The following is a 6,268-nucleotide window of genomic DNA, read 5'->3' as shown; positions in this document are numbered from 1 at the left end:
ATTTCATACCACAGTACTATTCTGTCAACAGCCATACCTTTTGCCAGCTTTAATTTGTCTCAATCTATTGACTGTCTCTTTTGGGATGTTCCTGCACTGCTCCACTATGGTTACAGAGAGAGGAAAGATCACTTCTACCTATGGCTGCAACCCATACACACAGGCTTGCTGAAATTAATGAGATGAAATGCCATATGAAGTCATTAATGTAACATTATGGTTGCACAGCCTGGGCCAACTGTGGCTTCCAGGCAGGTGCACGTGCCAAATAATTTCATTAACTTCAGCAACACTAGGCTGATATGAACTGCCTCCGTGGAGATACCCTCTGTGCCCTGCAGCTGAGGCAGGTGATGGTCTTACGCAGGCATTTGTGCTTCCCGAGACAGCCAGGAGGACTTTGCTCCTCAGATGTACTCCAGGCAGAGCTGTCATTGCTTAGCTCCCTTACTGGTCTTCTCACTGGTTTGCTAGGGTCACTAGCTGGGCTGAATTCCCCTCCCCAACCTAGGTCCCTGCTTCTGGCTGACTGGGTGTGGGGGGGGTGCTATCCAATACCCCGCTGTGAGGGACATCACACAATGCCCTCCAAACCTGCCATCTCTGCTTTGGCCTTCTTCTGGGGAGTGATCTGCACAGGGAGCTGGAGGAAGCTGTGAGTTACAGCCTAGAGCTTGTCCAGGAGCTGCTGCTAACCGCTTCTACATTTCAGAGGTTTTCTGAAGAAGGTTTCACACGCTCACCTTGAAAAGCAAGTATCTGCTTCTCATTTCTCAGCATGGACTGCTGCGGTGACACGGAGTAACTTTTGGTGGAGCTGTGGGTGTAATTCAGGCATACGTTCCAGAAGATACCAGGCCTGCACAGGCTTCAGCCATGCCTCTGAAGTGGGATAATGCCTTTTGTCACAGGGGAGCTCTAAAGATATTCGGTGATATTTGCGAAGCGCTCTGATTTCCCAGCAACTCATGCTTCAGAAGAGCAGGCAAGGAGATGATTATATCCATTTCATGCAGCCTGGTGCTTAGTCAGAGCAGCACAGGGCCCCTGCACGGAGAACTGGCAGAAGAGGCCTGCTGAACAGCTGCCCGTCACAGAGCATCCTATGCACCAAGCGAAGCAGGAGTTAAATGGGGAAAACATCGTATGTGATCGTGTAATTAGCAAATGTATCAAAATGCCTAGGCATAAGGGAGCTAAATTAAGGTATGGATGCATAATTCCAGTTCCTAGTGCTTCTCGTAGCTTGCATGTAAGATCTCCATGCAGACTGCATCCTGTCTGCTGTTATCGGTGGATGCTCTATGCAATAAACAGTCCTGCACACAGATTTGCTTGCTCGTGCACGTGGCTGCTAAATTCAGCATTTATTAGTGGTGTCTGAGAGGGAGACTGCTGTTATTGATGACAGTCTGTAGAAGGAATCGTTGTAGTATCTCTGTAGAAATGACTGGGGAAAATTTAACACCTAAAAATTGCTGTGCAGGGGTAAGCATTCATAGTACTCTACGTGGCACCTGAGTAATTACAGGACAGGAGAGCTTTTAAACAGAATAACTCTATAGGGTGAGTGAAGGCTGCTTCTCCATATTTACCTGCTGTGAAGCTCAGTTTAGGTAGTTGTAATTGCTTGCTTGGTAATGGCATTATGAAGCTGAATTAATGGTGTGTACGATATATTGTAATGCTCAATAAAGGTGTTCCATGCTCAGGGAGAATATTGAGTTGGAAAGATATATGCGAAATAGGAAAGAGTAATGCTGACATTTTTCATTTTTATTATGGATGGCCCTAAAAAGCAGTCACCCTGTTTCATATTCTGCCTGGGAATAACTGATTTACGTTTACGCTTGCAGCATGTGCCTTCCCTTGGCAAATGCCATAAAGGGCATCATCTGGCTCACTGCTCCTTGAAGAACGTCTTCCTCGCACTGAGCCGTGACCAGCCAATGCCCCCCCAGATAAAGGTTATTAATGTGGCACATTAGTGTGATGGTAAGGAGTGCCAGGAGGAGGAATCCCCCATGCGCTGAAGGATGCTGTAACATTGCTCCACTCTCAGAGGTGATTTACATTTGTATTTCTCACATACATTTTAAAAACATATACAGACTTGAGTTACCAAATAGATGTATTACCAGCATCTGTGTGTTTGCAGAGCATTCATGCTTACTAGTTATGGGGTGACAGTAATACACAGGGAGATGGCCTAGGAGCATGATCTAGATCATATTCATCCCAGCCAGGTGCAGGGCTCATCATTCCTGCTTCCCAGCTTTCTCTCGATAACTATAGGTATGCAATGCTGGCTTAGAGCAGCAACATTTTACACTACCTTCCTCCTCAGAGATGAGGCTACAAGGAGCACAGGTGGGCCCAATTTTGCCATCTGTAAGTGGAGAAGGTGATTTGTTGCCTCCCACAGGTGCTGGGAGGTTTCCGTCTTTGCCATTTTGTGCTTTGCATGCAGAAGGCACTACACGAGTGCATGTTTTATACAGCTATTTGCCAGAGGCTTACAAAGCTTCCCATATGGCATCTCCACACAGTGCTCATGAGCTCAGATTTTCTCGACGTGGGACTGCTGCAATGAAATAGTGTCTCTGTCAAACTGGAAGACTCCAGGAGCCAACACTAATTCCACCAAAACAAAAGAAAGAAAGAATTTAATGGTTTCCTTTCTTTTATTTTTTAAAAGTATCTGGAACTTTTCTGGCCTTTCAGATTTTTGTCCTAATTCTCATCTGAAATGTTACCCTCTCCATCCCCTTAGCTTTTCTCTCTTTTTCTACTAGGAAAATGGGAAACAGCTTTAGGAGATAGAAGTGGAACGGTTGCACTTTAAGATGTGACACTTTGGAAATAACATTCTCATTTAGAGTTGGAATTGTTACTGTATGCTGAAAAGTAACGCTTTCTTTCACTTCATGTCTCGACCTTAAAAATGTTAATGCAGGCATTTTCCCTAAGTGTAGGCAAGAGATGTTTTTATCCTCTTCTTAGTTTTAGTAATTCCCTCTGTAAAGAGAAAACCAGAGTGCAGTGTGGATGGACAGTGTGTGAGATGGAGAGACCTTTCCTCTTGTAGACCACATCCCATCTCCTCCGCTGCCCTGAAAACAAAAATCATTTGCAGATTTTTAAGAGTGATACTAACTTCAAGCTGTCATGTTTATTTATGACCGAGAGGGATAATTCTCAGTTAAGCCTAATGACACATTACACAGTGATACATAAGGTCCTTTTCTCAGTGAAGGAGATACAAGCACTTCTCATCACACTTTCATAGCTCATTAATTAATTTTAGGACATCTCTGGAAGGCAAAATATATGCATGTGCTTCAGCAGGATGTAACATATGGGGATGTAGCACAATCAGTCACAGCGAGTTGGGTGACTTGACTAAATCCAAGTCTGATACCCTTGTCTGACCTGAAAGGTAGCTGGTACTTTGATTCAGCTGCTTCGTTCTCCGAAAACACCACTTCAAGTACAGAAAGAGAGGATGCAAGCATCTTTTAAGAGAGATGTGCTTCGAGCTATTTCCTGGCTTACCTATTACATTCTAAGTGGGACTTGTTTGAGATAAACCATTTCAATCCCAAATAAAATTTGAAAAAGAAAAAATAATAAAAAAGACTGAGTATTTTAATAAAGCTGAAAGGAGCGTTAATTCAAAATGAAATTTTATTTAGGAAAAACACCAAAATAAAATCTATAATATCTTCTTTAAAGGTCATCTGATGGTAAATTCACAAAGTATCTCAGTCCTCTTTCCATTGCTGGTCTATCTGTGCCTTAATGAGTGCTAGACTTCAGTGCCTCAATATTTAGAGAGTATTTCCCCACACACATTTACAACTTTATGAGGTGGAGGAAGCATTTGCCCCACTGATAACACTGGAACACCAAGACTGTGGGCTGTTTAAGAGGGTGAAAGCAGCTTTAATGCGGGAGGGAGACAAGAAGTTGTGTTAAAAAAGGACTGAGCCCAGTTATTCCCCTTCGTCCCACAACACATGCCAGGCACCGTCTCAGCCCCGTGGCACAGGGCCTGCAGTTGTGTGGCAGGAGGCCTCTTGCTGCAGGCCACCTCCAGCCTGAGGCATGGCCCCACGGCCACAGATCACATCCCCCATCCCACATGGCTGTGCCTTCCCCAGCACCCCTGAGGAGGTCGTACCCTCAGCTCTGGGCTCCTGCACTCAGGAAACATGAGCCAGGATTAGGCTATTTAACCAAGGCCACAAACAGTCCCATAGCAGACATGGGAGTTCAACCTACATCTTGCTCTGGCCAGCAAGGCATCTGCCCCCAGTCCTTGCACGGCTCCGCTTTGAGAAAGAAGCTCCATATGGCTAAATGAAGGTATGAAATGGTAAAGATTTATGGATTCGGAGTTTTATCCAGGCTGTTATGGTGATTTAGAGTTGGGTCAGAACCAAAGCCTTTGATCACACGCCGAGATTTGGGTGGTATTTGAAATCTGGATCCACTTCTGAAGTCTCCATCTGACTCATCTCTAGCTACAGACATGGTGTTTTACGGTTTTATTTCTATTCCAGAGGGATATTTTCATGCATGCCTTGCAGCAGACAGAGGAGGTGGAGATCTCTATATGATTTATATTCAAGGTAATGCATACATAACTACATCTCTATTTCCCTAGCACATAGTGAGATATAAATTTAACTTTATTCGTTTGCTGCACTAGGAAACAATACAGCTCCCTTGGCAACACACCAGCCGCAGACAGGAGCTAGGTAGAAGACAGATTCAAAGCCAGTCTCCTAATTGACTTTTTGAAGTTGTAAGCCATTTGCATCTGGAGCAGTAATGATAGTAAATAGATCAGTTTAGGGACAGTAGAGAAAAAACATCCAGCATGAATCTTGACCTAAGGGAAACCTGGAACACTTCACATATTTTTCTGAAGTTGTCCAGGAGGAAGCATTTCTTGTTTTGCTTTGGTAGGCTGCTCTGCTAGTTATACTGTTGAAAACAAATTCCCAAACATTCAATATTCTGAAAGGTTAAGACTTCTGTTTTTTTAAAACTTGGTAATTTAATCACTATATAACAGAAGATTGTATTACCCTACAAGAAAAGTCATTTATTTAGCTGGGAATAGATGACCTTGTTGAATATGATTCACTTATCTGTGGTTTTAGGTGAACAGCATTTTTTTCCTTTCCTTTCCTTTTTTTTTTTTTTTTTTTTTTTTTTAAATTGATCAGGAACACAAGCTGTTCAGCTGGCTCTGGCAGAAGAAAAAAAAAGTTGTTTTCTGACAAAAAAAAAAGGCAATGACTGCTTCTTTTTGTGGAAAATATGAAGTCTAACAGGTGTAAGGCAGAACAAAATGAATGTGAAAGCAAGAACACATTTCCATATGCTATTTTGAGAGCTCTGGGAGGGACTGAATCAGTTTCCACATGGAAAGGCAGTGGCACACGCACTCGGTGAGATATTTCTGTTCTCTAACCAGCACATACATCTTCCTGAGGGGCTATGGTGATAATGAACCACACTTTGAATTCCTGGGGAAAAACACCAGAACATGTCAGGAGCCTCAAATCCACTTTGTGCACACAGCAGTGCCCCTGTGCACAGTGACAGAGCTCCCTCTTTGCTGCTCCCTTTCCTTTGTGACCCAGAAGATGCTTCTGATCAGAGTGATTCCTCCTCCAGCAACTGCTCTAGCTATCTGCTGAAGCATCCATGTGCAAGGTCAGATTTGGGAGTCACATTCACACATTTCTCACCTGTGCCACAGGAGTCTGTCCACTAGTTACTAACTCCCAGAGACCTGACTAAGCAGTGGGTGCAAATCTACCCATCTCACATATCCGGAGGTGACTTAGACAGAAACAATTGGGTGAGTCACACTGTACAGAGCCTGGCTCCCACACTGAAAAGTGCTGCTGCAATGGAGCCACTTGGCTTCTCACACCATGAGCAGGGAAAGCCAGTCCACCATGGAGGACAATGATGAGAGGTCACCACACTCAGCAGGAGCTGTTGTATCTAGCCAGGAGGAAATAAGAGGAGAAAAGCAGGACTACAAAGCTACCTAACTTCTCACACTGCTTTTATGGCAATTCACAGCTCAACACCTTCTCCTGGAGCTAGACTTTTCAGCAGATCAGTCACAGAGCAGTCACAGTTGTCTAAAAGAAGACTCCTCATGCACTTGAGATGCCTTGGCACATCCAAGAAGGGCCTGGCAAAAAAAAAAATAAATAATAATCCACCTGAAATCTGCACG

This window comes from Anas platyrhynchos, chromosome 1 (assembly GCF_047663525.1).
Source record: "Anas platyrhynchos isolate ZD024472 breed Pekin duck chromosome 1, IASCAAS_PekinDuck_T2T, whole genome shotgun sequence".
In the NCBI taxonomy this organism is placed as follows: domain Eukaryota; kingdom Metazoa; phylum Chordata; class Aves; order Anseriformes; family Anatidae; genus Anas; species Anas platyrhynchos.
This window is presented reverse-complemented; position numbering follows the sequence as displayed.